At 40.6% G+C, this 12,409-nt stretch overlaps 1 protein-coding gene across 2 annotated transcripts in view; it reads left to right on the top strand.

Moving 5' to 3' along the window:
- The window catches only part of LOC150079383 (5'-AMP-activated protein kinase subunit gamma-1-like), a 383,429-nt gene that overhangs the window by 71,086 nt on the left and 299,934 nt on the right, over nucleotides 1–12,409 (top strand). The gene's annotated exons all lie outside the window — the stretch shown is intronic.

Below are 12,409 nucleotides of genomic sequence, written 5' to 3' on the forward strand. Positions count from 1 at the left end.
ATGACAGGAAACAGACTGGGTCTAGTTTCTGAGTGAAAAAGAAGGCCAAAATAAAAGAGAAGTTGAATTCTCTTCCTATCAGGAAAATAGATGATAATCGCCTTGTGTCTTATGTGCTGTCTTTCGAATGAGTAACTTCCACTTCTTCATGATTAGATTCGCCTATGAATTGTTATAAAAACATTATTGGTCCACTCATGACTGGTGATTTTTATACTCGGAGTCGCGTAAGTCCACTCTTGAACTGGACTTTTGCGTCGTACACTGAGTGGCCACTTTGTTAGGTACACTGCATACCCTTCTCATGAAATGGAGCGCTCCTTCGATAACAGCATCACGTGTTCGCACCATGTAATATAAAACATATAGGCATATACATAGGGGGTTGCTGTATGTGTATAGTACAGTGTGAGAATGGGCAAAACGAAAGATTTAATTGACTTTGAAGTGGTATGGTAATCTAGGGCCAGACACGCCAGTGTCTTGGAAAATGTTACTCTGCTGAGGTTTTCACTTAAGACTATATTCAGAGTGTATCGAGATCTAACTGACCGGACGCTGCTTCTAGACCTACGTTTGGTTTTCAAATCAAATTGATTTGTATGCACAAATCAATTTAAATTGATTGTGCTGGTGCATATAAAGAAGAGAAGAACCGTATCTGGGCTCTCTTGGTTGGTCAATGGCAGGAAAGATGGAATGACAGTATTAAGTCGCATTACAAATAAATTCCTTCCACGTGTAAGTATTAACGGTAAACCTTGGTCCTGATGGTTTAGTCCCAATTTACACGCTACCTTCTTGACAGGACATGGATTGTTTCTTGCAGAGTTAGGTATTGCGGACCTTTCTGTTTGCGTCTGTGAGAAAGGTGAAACTTAGGATATATCTTATATACTATGATTACTCAGATCTTAGGGAGGAATTAATAGCAGGGTCGCCAAATATACGTGAAATGAATCCTGGATGTGAACAACTTCTGGTAAGAACAGAGACGGATTTCAAATCCTTCGAAGAGTTTGCTGTCTAGGTATGTCGAAGAAGGTTAATTTTGTTACAGATAGAGAGAAAGAAAATTAATTGTTGCAGCGTGTAATGAGGTCTTGTGGCTGACTGTAAAATAACCAAGTTGGCTGATCATTAGAACGGATTTCAATATTTCAACAGGGTAGGTGCAGGAGGTGCGGTACCGTTCTAATTATAGGTGGGAGCTTACCCTGTGTGGGCAATGACGCCCAAATCATTTCAGAGAGAGAGAGAGAGAGAGAGAGACATCTTGGAGGGTTCTTCTGCGGATGGACTTTGGACATGGTTGCCCACTTCGAATAGATGTACTTCATTCTCTGTACGATACTATGAATTATATCTGAAATACTGTATGTGTTGTATTGTAAATATACGGTGAAGTTGCCCAAATTTGGCAGGGACCGCCTGGTAAAAAATAAATTAAATAAAACTCAAATTTGAGCAACATACTGTCTCGTAATCTGTGCGGGTTGCGCAAGCTGTGCATCAGATCAGAACAGATTAATATTTATTAACAGAGTAGACGTAAGAGATGAGTGCTCTTCTGATTACTGGTAGGAGTCTGCTCTGCTCTACCTTCCTCAACTCCCGATGTCTGCTATTCACATATCCTCTGAGTTGTGTGCTGCTAAGAGTTTCAGCTTTAACTATATTCTGATTTAGTGATCACATATACTTGATGGACTGCTGATGATGGGTGGACTTAATTTCTTTTATCTGGACTTGCTGCTAACAGTATTTACAATCTGCCAAGGTGTATCTCATGTGGAGATATGACACCTTTGGTGAACCCATCACTTCTTTTAGACTTCATTGAATTAAGCCAGCCAACGTGGATTCTTCTTTCTGATGGCATCTTCGTTAAGGTCTGAATTTCATCAACGTGCAATTTTTATAATTTATGGAGTAATGGCGTTTTTAGTAAGCTTCCTATCTAATGGAGTTGTAGTTCCTGGGCGTCTTTTACTGTATTGGACTAACTGGATCTGTGTTATTTATATATATATGTGTGTTTATGTATATTGTATAAGTGGATTCATGTATCTACCGGTTGCCAATTACTAGCCACTACTTCGGACGGCTGTCTTCACTACAACTACCCGTTTACACCCTTTATTCTTCTTCTTCCTTCGACTGTTCCCATGTGCTCCTTTCCTAATAAAAATCTTTTTTTTCCATTGGTCCCGCCATGGAAAATTCAGGCGATTCTATGGCTGACTAGCCATAGAATCGCCGGAATTTTCTTCCTGACTACTGCCTCCACGTGGTAGTGGCGGTCAACATGGAGTACCAGCAGAAACTCCGCGGCTGAACGGCCAGACGAACAACATAGCTTTGAACTACACTGACACAAACCACACTTTACATACATTTTGGCCTTTACACAGTTCAGTACGCTTCACAGAGAAACAAAAGCAGAGTTGTGGGTAATCACCAGCGTCCCTAGACAAACAACATATGTTCGTTGTCACTATATCCAATAACTGAATAGCATTCAGCTAACGGAGATCCTGTGGACGGAAGGAACAGCTCACTGATGCGAGAGGCCAACGGAGGCTGATAGGGTTTGTGCAATGCTACAGTCAGTCAAATAACAACCAACTACAACAGTGTTAACCAAATACGTAGAAGTTTCAGAACACCCAACTCGTCACACCTTGTCACGGAATGGGTATCGCAGTCAGGAACAGAACCGGGTTCCACTGCAGTTAAGGAAAAAAAAAAAAAAACGCTCCTGGACAGCAGAGAAGATTGGAAAATGTTACTTGTTTTGACGAATCCTGGTTCCTGCTGTTTTACGCTGTTGGGAAGATCAGGACCAGAATGTGTCGAAAACATCCACGAGATCATGAACCCATTCTGGCAGGTGTCAACAGTGCAGATTGGTGGTGGTGGTGTGTAGTGGGGCGGGAAGTGTTTTTTTTTTTTTTTTTTTTGGCGTATATTGCGGACCCCGGGATTTAAGAGGAGCAAAATTTGTATGACATAAATTATTTAGAAAGTTTTTCCGACCAGGCGCGTCCTTTCATGGCTACAGTGTCGCCATCTGCGAATGGATTCTCCCAGCAGGATAATGCGCGGTGTCATAAGACCAGAATTGCACAACTGATCACAGGAACATGAGAGTGGATTCGGCCTACTGCGATGGCCTCCCCAGTCACAAATTGAAATCCAATTAAGCACCTATGGATCCAGCTCTTCGGAGTAGAGATCCACAATCATCCAATATGCAGCAACTGCAGAAAGCAACTGAGTCAACATGGACCAGCATCCCTGCGGCAGGCTTTTGACACCTGGTTGAATCCATGCGACGGAGAATCCAGGCTGCTCTAAGGGATAACGTGGATCTACTTGCAATTTAGTAGTAAGTGGCGTGTGTGTTAAGCACGAGATTGCGAGGCTTGAGTATATTGTGTCGGTAATTGCGCATTTTGTGGTCGATTTGCCTGTTTGCTGGACGGAAATCTAGAGTTTCCTGACTCAAAACCACTACCCTCTCCTTTGACTGACTAATTCAGCCGCATTGTGAAAAAAAGATACCAGGAAAATTCTTTTTAAGTCATCGATTCAAATTGTGGCCTTTTGCACCCGGTATGGGAGTATGGTGATTATATCCATCGCGAGATCATTAGATAATAATGTAGCCACTCAGGATATCTCAAAACAAAGGTATAGTTTCCGATACGGCCAGAATTATGGAATTCAATCATGTACGTAGTCTGTGCGCTTCTAACAGTGATGTGCTTCGTTGGAACTGTTTGCATGAGTTCATGAGGTCGTTTAATTTTCTTCTTTTCTGTCCCTTTAAAGGTCGCATCTCTGGAGGGTACTCTCTAGCTTTGCGCGGCGACTTTCTGTTGCGAGCCAGTTCTTAATTATTCAGCATTAGCTTTCTTTAGTTATTCATTTCTCCTTAATATTCATTAATTTTCATTCATTATAATCTATTTGGTTTTTTGTTCTTCAAGTAATTATCTATTACTCGTTTCTTATTATCTTATCCATTAATTTCGGGCTGTCACGTTTTGAAGTTAAAACTGATCTTGTTAAGTTCATTAAGTTTAGAGGAAGTAACTCCATGATAAAGTGCATAAATTAGAATAAAATACAGAAATGTGTCTGTGCTAACTTCGCTAATTATACAAGGGCAGGCGTGCCCATGAATATTAAACTTTTACTTGTCAATCTACAGTTAAATCAGACAATGAAAAATATCCATACACCATTTCATTGCTCCCAAGGATTTGTTCATTTTTATTCCCTAATTATCTATTCATTAATGCTCAAACAGGGAACACAAATAATATTTATCAAATCAAACAGTTTATTTCAATCGTTCGTATATATGCTCTTGTATAATGCTGAGGATTCTTCCTCGTCCATAGCTTTACGTACATCGTCATGGAAACGGCCATCATCAGTGTTCTGCCAAGGCAGGTCTATGCATGCAACTCAACAACCAATTTTCCATACCTCCCAATCCTTAGCACTCTTCATCTTTCCATATCCACCATCCTCTCTCTCTCTGGGCCTATTCCACTCAACGTTTTCCTTGTTCATCAATTCCTCACCTCGTAACACATGCCTAATGCAATTTCTCTTCCACGTTCTCACAATTTCAGTCAAGCATGTCTTCTACCCCACCTTTCTCAACACCTCATTTTTCACGTCACCAACCCATGTTATCTTTTCCATTCTCCTCCACATCCACATCTCAAGACTTTTCAATCTTCCATTCTCAATGTTCACGTCTCTGCTCCATAAAGTGCCACGTTCCATACCAGAAATGGTACCAGTCTTTTCCTAAAATCAATTTCTAAGCTCCCACATAATATTCTTTTTCTTTTCTCAAAAGATTTTTGACAAATTGCTATTCTTATTCTTATTTCTCTACTTGTGTTCGCTTCTTCCGCCATTAGGCTTCCCCAATACTCGCTCACATCTTCTTTTTTTTTCTCTCCTTCAATTTCAGCATTTAGATCACACCTTTGTGCTTCCAATATTTACTCTCGTCACAAACCTATCACTTTCTTTTCATTTAGCCTGTTAACCAATTTCTACAAAACTTCCACAGAATCTGCCATCACGTTCAATAAACTCCCCCAACTTTACCTCATACAACTCTCCCTCTTATCAAATGTCTCCTTAACCATTTCTTCACTTATCTTCTCTTATAATTCCTTCTGTCGCCCACGGTTTCTATATTAAAAAAATCGAGTAGGCAGACAACATCCCGTACCCCTTCCTGCCTCTGCACGATCATAATCACCTTGTCCTACTCTAACTGTTACTTTTTGTTCCCAGTACAATCTAATAATCATTCTTCTGTCCCATTTATATAGACCATATAACTCCTTTATAGATGTCTCAAAAATACACGGCAAAACTTCAGGAATGAGTTCCTTATATGTAGACAATAAAAATATTTTATATCAACACAGTTCCGGAAATGTTTGGCTTCCGAGTTTTGAAGGTCTGCCTACGACATTTAACTGTTCACATCACCTTATAGTAATTATTCAAAATGTCCACCTTCTGCCTGAATACAGGCCTCACATCGACGTCTCATGGACCCGCGAAGACGATGCCAAATTCCTGGCATGTTTCGTATTGTCTCACAACCTGCCACAATTCGATTGCGGAGAGTTTCCACATCAGCTACCGGAGTCGAATACATCAATGACTTTAAATGGCCCACAAGAAGAAATCTAGTGGGTTTAAATCAATGAGCGTGGAGGCCAGGCAGTTGGTCCATCTCTACCTATCCACTGACCAGGAAACCTTCGATTCGGGTAATTGTGGGCTAGGTGGCTGAAATGTGAGGGAGCGCCATCGTGCATGAAGTGTGCTTGTTGTCCAAGTGGCGTGTCGTCCAAAAAATCAGGCATGTTGTTTTCCAAAAAGTTTCCGTACGCCTGCCCTGTGAATTTGTTTGGAAGTAAATAACTTATTACCAAAAACACCCGCCCAGATATTGAGGCTGAACCGCTGTTAGTGATGTGATGGAAGAATTGCATGTGGGTTTTCCTCAGCCCATACATGCTGATTGCGAAAGTTTTGGATTCCGTCTCGTGTGAACTGTACTTCCTCTGTGATTATCACTAAGGCAGGAAAGTGAGGAGTTGTACCACACTGCTGCAAGAACCACTGGCAGAACATTACTCGCGAAGGGTAATCTGCTGGTGACAAGGCCTGTACCCGTTGCAGATGGTAAGGATACAGTTGGTGTTCTCGCAAAATTCTCCAAATAGTCGAACGTTGAACAGCCAGTTGCATTGCTATTCTGCGTGTGCTGTTTCCAGGAGTGGCATGTACAACATCCAAAATCTCCTCTACTTCAGGAGTCGTAGATCTTGGTCGTCCTCTGTCGGCAGCACGAGGTGTAAAGGTCCCATGTTCACAAAGGCAGCGATGGATACCTTCAAACGTTTTCCTGTTTGGACATCTTCGTTCTGGGAAGCTTTCGTGGTACAAACGACGAGCCTCCAGAGCATTGCCGTCCGCCAAACTGTGCATATCCGCTTGCTCCTGATTTGAATACATGATCGGAATGGAAAACCACCAGATTCTGTCAGTACCTTGTGATGAAGGAAATCACCTGCAGGAGATAAGACATTCCAGTTAATAACTCGGGAACCAAGCATTTCCGGAACTATGTTGGTATAAAATATTTTTATTATCTACATATGAGGAACTCATTCTTGAAGTTATGCCGTGTATTTTTGAGACACCCTGTATATTCCACAATCTCCTCTTATCTCCTCTGCTTTTCTTAATACTTTCCTTTTTCTCCATGCTTGTATTCCTTACACTCTCAACATATTCTCACTTCATGACAACCAGATGTGGGAACAATATTCCATGGTGCGGTGATTTTGAGGTTTGTGCAGAGTGAGTAGCTGTACAGAAGAAAAGTAACACCAAGAGCGAAAGAGAAAACCAGTTTTTTAGATGGAGTGGAAACAATATTTGTGATGTACTTGTGCCAAGAGAGATTACAAGTCAGGGGAATCCCCAAAAGAGATATATCATTTTGCCTAGAAATCGGAGTGTCACTAAAGATAAGCATAGGAGCAGAAGAATCGTTTTTGCGAGATATAAGACAAGACTGAGTTTTAGAAGGTTTGAAATCAACTGAGTTGTCTTTGCCCCACTGGAGAATTACCTGAAGATCAGCATTTAAGGAATTGGTAGCAGATTTTTGAGAAGTTGAAGTTGATTGAGCAGGACAAGGTTTCTCAAAATGGAAAGTTGAATGCAACGTGCTATCATCGGCAAAACTATGGATAGGATTGGGTTTCCGGCCAATGGAAGAAGGTCATTAATATACAAGAAGAACACCATCATTAGTGGAGATTTAGAAGTATTTTCTTATCGCCTTTGGAACAAAATAATAAAAAAAAAAAACTCGTTAAGATCGTTTGTTGTGGGGGGGGGAGAACCACAATCAGTTTGGCTTCTCTTCTATAATGACCATTAACACGGTTGTGTGCATGTTTGTTATTGTTTGGTCCCCGGCCGATTAAGAGAAAAAAAAAAAAAAAGCTTTAGAAAATTGCCACCGCAATTCAGTTACAGTATTATTAAATATTAAAAATATAATTGACAAACAAAATAGTTTTTGATGTAAAATCATAAATGGCAATGATGGAACTTGCCATCTTATAAGATGGTGGTACACATGCATTCGTGTTTGACAGAGAGAGAGAGAGAGAGAGAGAGAGAGAGAGAGAGAAATCAATGTAACAATGTTTAATTTTCCGTCTTCTTTCATTCCTGTTCATTTATCTCTCTTTTTACTGCATCTCGCACTCTCTAACTGGTCGTAAACCTGTTTCCTCCCGTATCTCGGTATTATCAGATCCGGCACCACGTGCGTTCCATAATCGTCGCTGGCCCGATGATTATGGAGCGCACGTGACGCAGGCCCTCTCGTAGAAGGCGATGACAACCGCAGAAAGAGGTGTCACCAGGCTGCTACACTCGGGTGACAGAATAATCCCCGTACGATGGCACAAAGTCTTTCTCGCTCCAATAATAATAAGATGGAAAATAAAAGCCATTAGGAATGCACCCCATCCCTCGGATCTACTGAAACACCCATTGGGTCAAATAATTATTCATTTAAATGCCCTCAGTTCAAAGCGAAGCAGGAAGCACCAAAATGGACCACTAAACAAACGCAGTCCACCTTACGCATGTCTCTTCTCCCATAGCTCCATCTGACGTATCACATTAATTAAGCGATGTTTTATTTTGCTGTAGAAACGGCTTCCAATTATAAAATGGATTTCTTTTTTGTCTCTCACTTTCTCTCTATTGACAGTGTTGGGTTAATTAGCACCCGCTGTTCGTGGCGTGTTTCTCACCTGCTCTTCATGGAGTTTATGTGCTACCCATCTATTCTTAATTATGATAGTTTTAATGAACTAATGATTCACTACCCGAAAGCAGCTTGCGCGATGCATTTTTACTTGTTTACTACGAAAAGAACGAAAGGTAAATAACTCAAACTCGTTCCATCCCACTCGGACTTAATAAAGTTACGCCTAATGGGTACAAAGTAGTGATTGTATCCATTAGGCTTAACTTAAACATTTTTTCTTCGGTGTTTATTTATTTACATGGAAACGACGCAGTCCTGGAGGGACCTGAATACTTTGCCGTCCCTTAGGGAGCAGGGCACATTACTTTCAATGTTTCCCAAGACCACAGGCGAGTTCGCCTGCGCTTAACGTGGATTTTTAAGGTGACGAGGGGGACGCTCTTCCTTTAGGGGAGTCCAGATGGTTTCTTTAATGGATAAAGAAGAAAAAATAAGCTCAGAAAGAAGTGCTAACAACATCTGGGCGAGAAAAAAGCGGATAGCTCCCACCTAAGATTGCTTTTCTGGCACTTAGATAAGCTCTTCTCCATCCTGGTTGAACGCGCGCACGTGTCGCTTTATAGATTTCGTTATGAGATGTCTATTCTTGACTGTTCCCTAAAAATAGTCAAGGTTGCAGCTGGCAATGGTGCGCATTTCATAAAAACACTAATAGCGATAAAGAGTCCATACTTTCCCATTGTTTTGTCAATGCCACATTCTATTCAGGTTGAACCAGTTAAAAATAGAAGAATTCGTTTTATTTTATACGAGGAAAGGTGTATATAAGAAGGGGCTACCTTCTACTCAAAATACATTATGCGGGCAAATCGTATAAGATTAAACAAAGAAAGAAACAACTTGAATTCTCGATTACATCCAAAGTCCTTTTTTTCCTCTATCAAACCTTTTTAGGGTTTCTATTCTCCCATTAGCATAAATGTTATGGTACTTGAGCAAATCTTGAGGGAAAAACTACGCAAAATCCTTTTATTTTAATTCCATTAAAGTATGACCATCTCTCAAGAAAAGAAAGCAAATAGGTTTATTTTAATCGAGTCGCAAACATTTGACCACCAACCTCAGTGCCATTGAGATCAACAGCGCTGTCTATATTTGAAAGCTCCCACAATTCATTTTGTAATTAACGTTCCTTATGGGACCAATAACTCGTGGATATGGGACCAATCTTGTTGGGAAAGCCGGAATATTGAAAATAAGAACCGAAGAAGGAAGTTGTAAATAATATTGACTGCTAACATCTAACGGCAACATCTTTTTATAAATGTTCCAGCACGGATATTGGTAAAGCTCACGCAAGGTGGCGATACTTTCTATTTTCTTCTGTTAGAAAATATTTACGAAGTACCATCAACACGCTTATAACAAAGGGGAGGAGAAGCGACGTTCCCCAACGCTGGAGGTTCAATTTACGAAAGGTAGAAGGTATTCTATAATTCATCGGGAGGCATCTGCGCCAAACTGTCTGCGAGATTGTCCTTGCATTATTAACCAGAGGAAAGACTTGCGAAAGAAATCCATCGTCATTCTTGGCATCTCAGATGGTGTAAATGGGGACTTGGGCAAATGCCCCCATCGCTACTTTAGCGCGTTAAAGCTTCAATTAGCGACACACATTACCTAATGGAAGAAGACTCAAGCTACAAAAGTTGTATCTGGGATCATTGATGGACCGTGGTGTTTGGATTGTCTGAGGTCAATACCCCGACCCAAAAGTAAAGAAGGAATAGATGCGAATAAAAGAAATGCGGAAATCACAGCGTCTGAAGCACTCTATGGAGGAAACGGCTTTCTTCTGGTTTTCTACATCGTTGTGACGTCACTACATTATCGCTCAATATCGTTTGGTCCTTCCATTATTCTAAGTCGCGTACAATAGCAAGTGCGGGGGCCTTCGTTAGAGAAGGGGTAGCTGCTGATAGCATTTCAAGCTTGTTTGTGACTGCTCTCTTGAGAAGAGCGAAAGTACTTGAACATCACCTGATATCTCCATCCATCACGCTCTTGCCCCCCCTTCTTCCACCTCCCCTTCCGTATCACTCCCTAGGTCTAATGTACGCGCGATATCGACAACACATTACGCAGCCTGCGTCCGGAAACTTGTGGCCAAGTTTCCACGTGCTCTCACTAATTGTGAGAACAAACAAATCTCTCGCAAGAAGTCTGCAGAAGCCTTTAAGGATGCGTGGAAGAAGGAAAAATAACGTCTCCTGCGATCCTACATACATTGACTAGATTCCTTTCGGGCTTCCTTTTTTGTCGAGTACTCTGACTGTCAACAAAATTGTTGACAGAAAGACGTTAACTTCTCTAAAACGTGTGCGTGTAGCATACACACATAGTGTGTATGCTACACGCACGTGCCAGTAATTAGAAGTGCTAGTTTATAAAAGAAAATAAAAATTGCCCGATTAAATTTTAATTATCGTTAGAATTAAGAGAATAAACTAGTATTTCATTATTAACGATCAAACTTAAAGAACGAGGTAAGTGATAGTGATACCTTTTTATTAAAAAATAAACTTTATTTTCTCGCTTAGTCCCCTCCACTCTCTTTCAGCCCTTTCCCCTCGCCTCTGGCACGTTGGTGGTTATAATCGGCCTTCTTCCGCACTATATGGAAAGTGCTGAAAACTTAGACTATAAACAACGTTTTTCTGTCTAAGAAATGTAATTTATTTATTTAAATTATTTGCTATTAATATTGTTTATTTATGAGGACATTTTTCCAAAATGAAAGTGCAATTCATCACGCCAGCATACCTTCTGCCAGTCGAGACTTTCCTGGAACTACAAAAGTTGGGCCCTCGTGGATAGACAGCAGATAGAATCGCCGTCCTCCCCCACTGGGTGGAAAAGACCTGGGTTCGAGTCCTGTCGATGACGAGAGGAATTTTTATGGGCCTTTTTCACAACGTGGCTGAATTAGTCGGTCCCAGGCGAGGGTAGCATGGTTTTTTCTCCCGGAAACTCTGGTTTTTCGTCCAGAAAACAGAAAATCGACCACAGAATACACGCAATTTACAAACAGTATATATGGGCTTAGTTGTCAATGCTCCTAAAACCCTGTTACAACAAAAACAACAGCAAGGATCCTTTTCGGATCCAATCTAATGATAGGATCCGAAACCACTCGGCTATGGCGGCAAAGATCCTGAAGCTTCACCTATAAGTTAAGAATTGAGTCAAAAGCGCTTAATTAATAAGCTAAACTTGTATTATCCACGTGATAAAAGAGTGGTTAATTTCAAAATTAATCCAAACATCGAAATCCGATCATAGAACCATTTGGGAGTCAAAACTGTAAATTTAAGTTGAATCATTTTCAAGTCAAAACTGCGAAGTTAAATCATTGAATCACTTTCAAGTCAAAACTGTAAAGTTAAGTCAAATCAGGAAATCGTTTGAAAGTCAAAACTTCGTGGCTAAATCATGGAGTCGCTAGAAAGTCAAATCTTGAACGTTCTAAATCCTTAGAAAGTCAGATCTGCGCAGCTAAGTCGTGAAATCATTTGAAAGTGAAAACTACGAAGTCAAATCCCTTTTTCTTCTTTTGTAGGGACAACATCCCTACTTCCCACTCTCTTAATTTTTTCAAGAAATATTAACGCCACATTTCTCGTATTATAACAAAATGCTTCATTGATAACGATGTCCTCGAATGAGCTCCAGATGACATTTCAGACCACAGCTTATCTTCTTTCTACCTTAATCTCTAAGCAAATGATTAAAACACAAATCATATGTTCTGTTATGAGTCTTTTCCAACTTTCTTTTTTGGTGGTGGTGGGGGGGGGGAGGGTAAACGCTGATGGCGTCATCAGCGTTAATGATCCCATCTTTTGGTTTGACGCTAAAGCATTCGCGGAAGTTATTCGGATGCGATGACAGTAATAATCATTACATTAACGCGAGTGGGTTCTCAAATAATGACTTTCAGCTGTTTAATTTGCTAGGATTTCGTGGCAAGTTCCAAAATAGGACATAGCTCAGTGT

This window comes from Mastigoproctus giganteus, chromosome 10 (assembly GCF_048544385.1).
Source record: "Mastigoproctus giganteus isolate SK-2022 chromosome 10, ASM4854438v1, whole genome shotgun sequence".
Lineage (NCBI taxonomy): Eukaryota > Metazoa > Arthropoda > Arachnida > Uropygi > Thelyphonidae > Mastigoproctus > Mastigoproctus giganteus.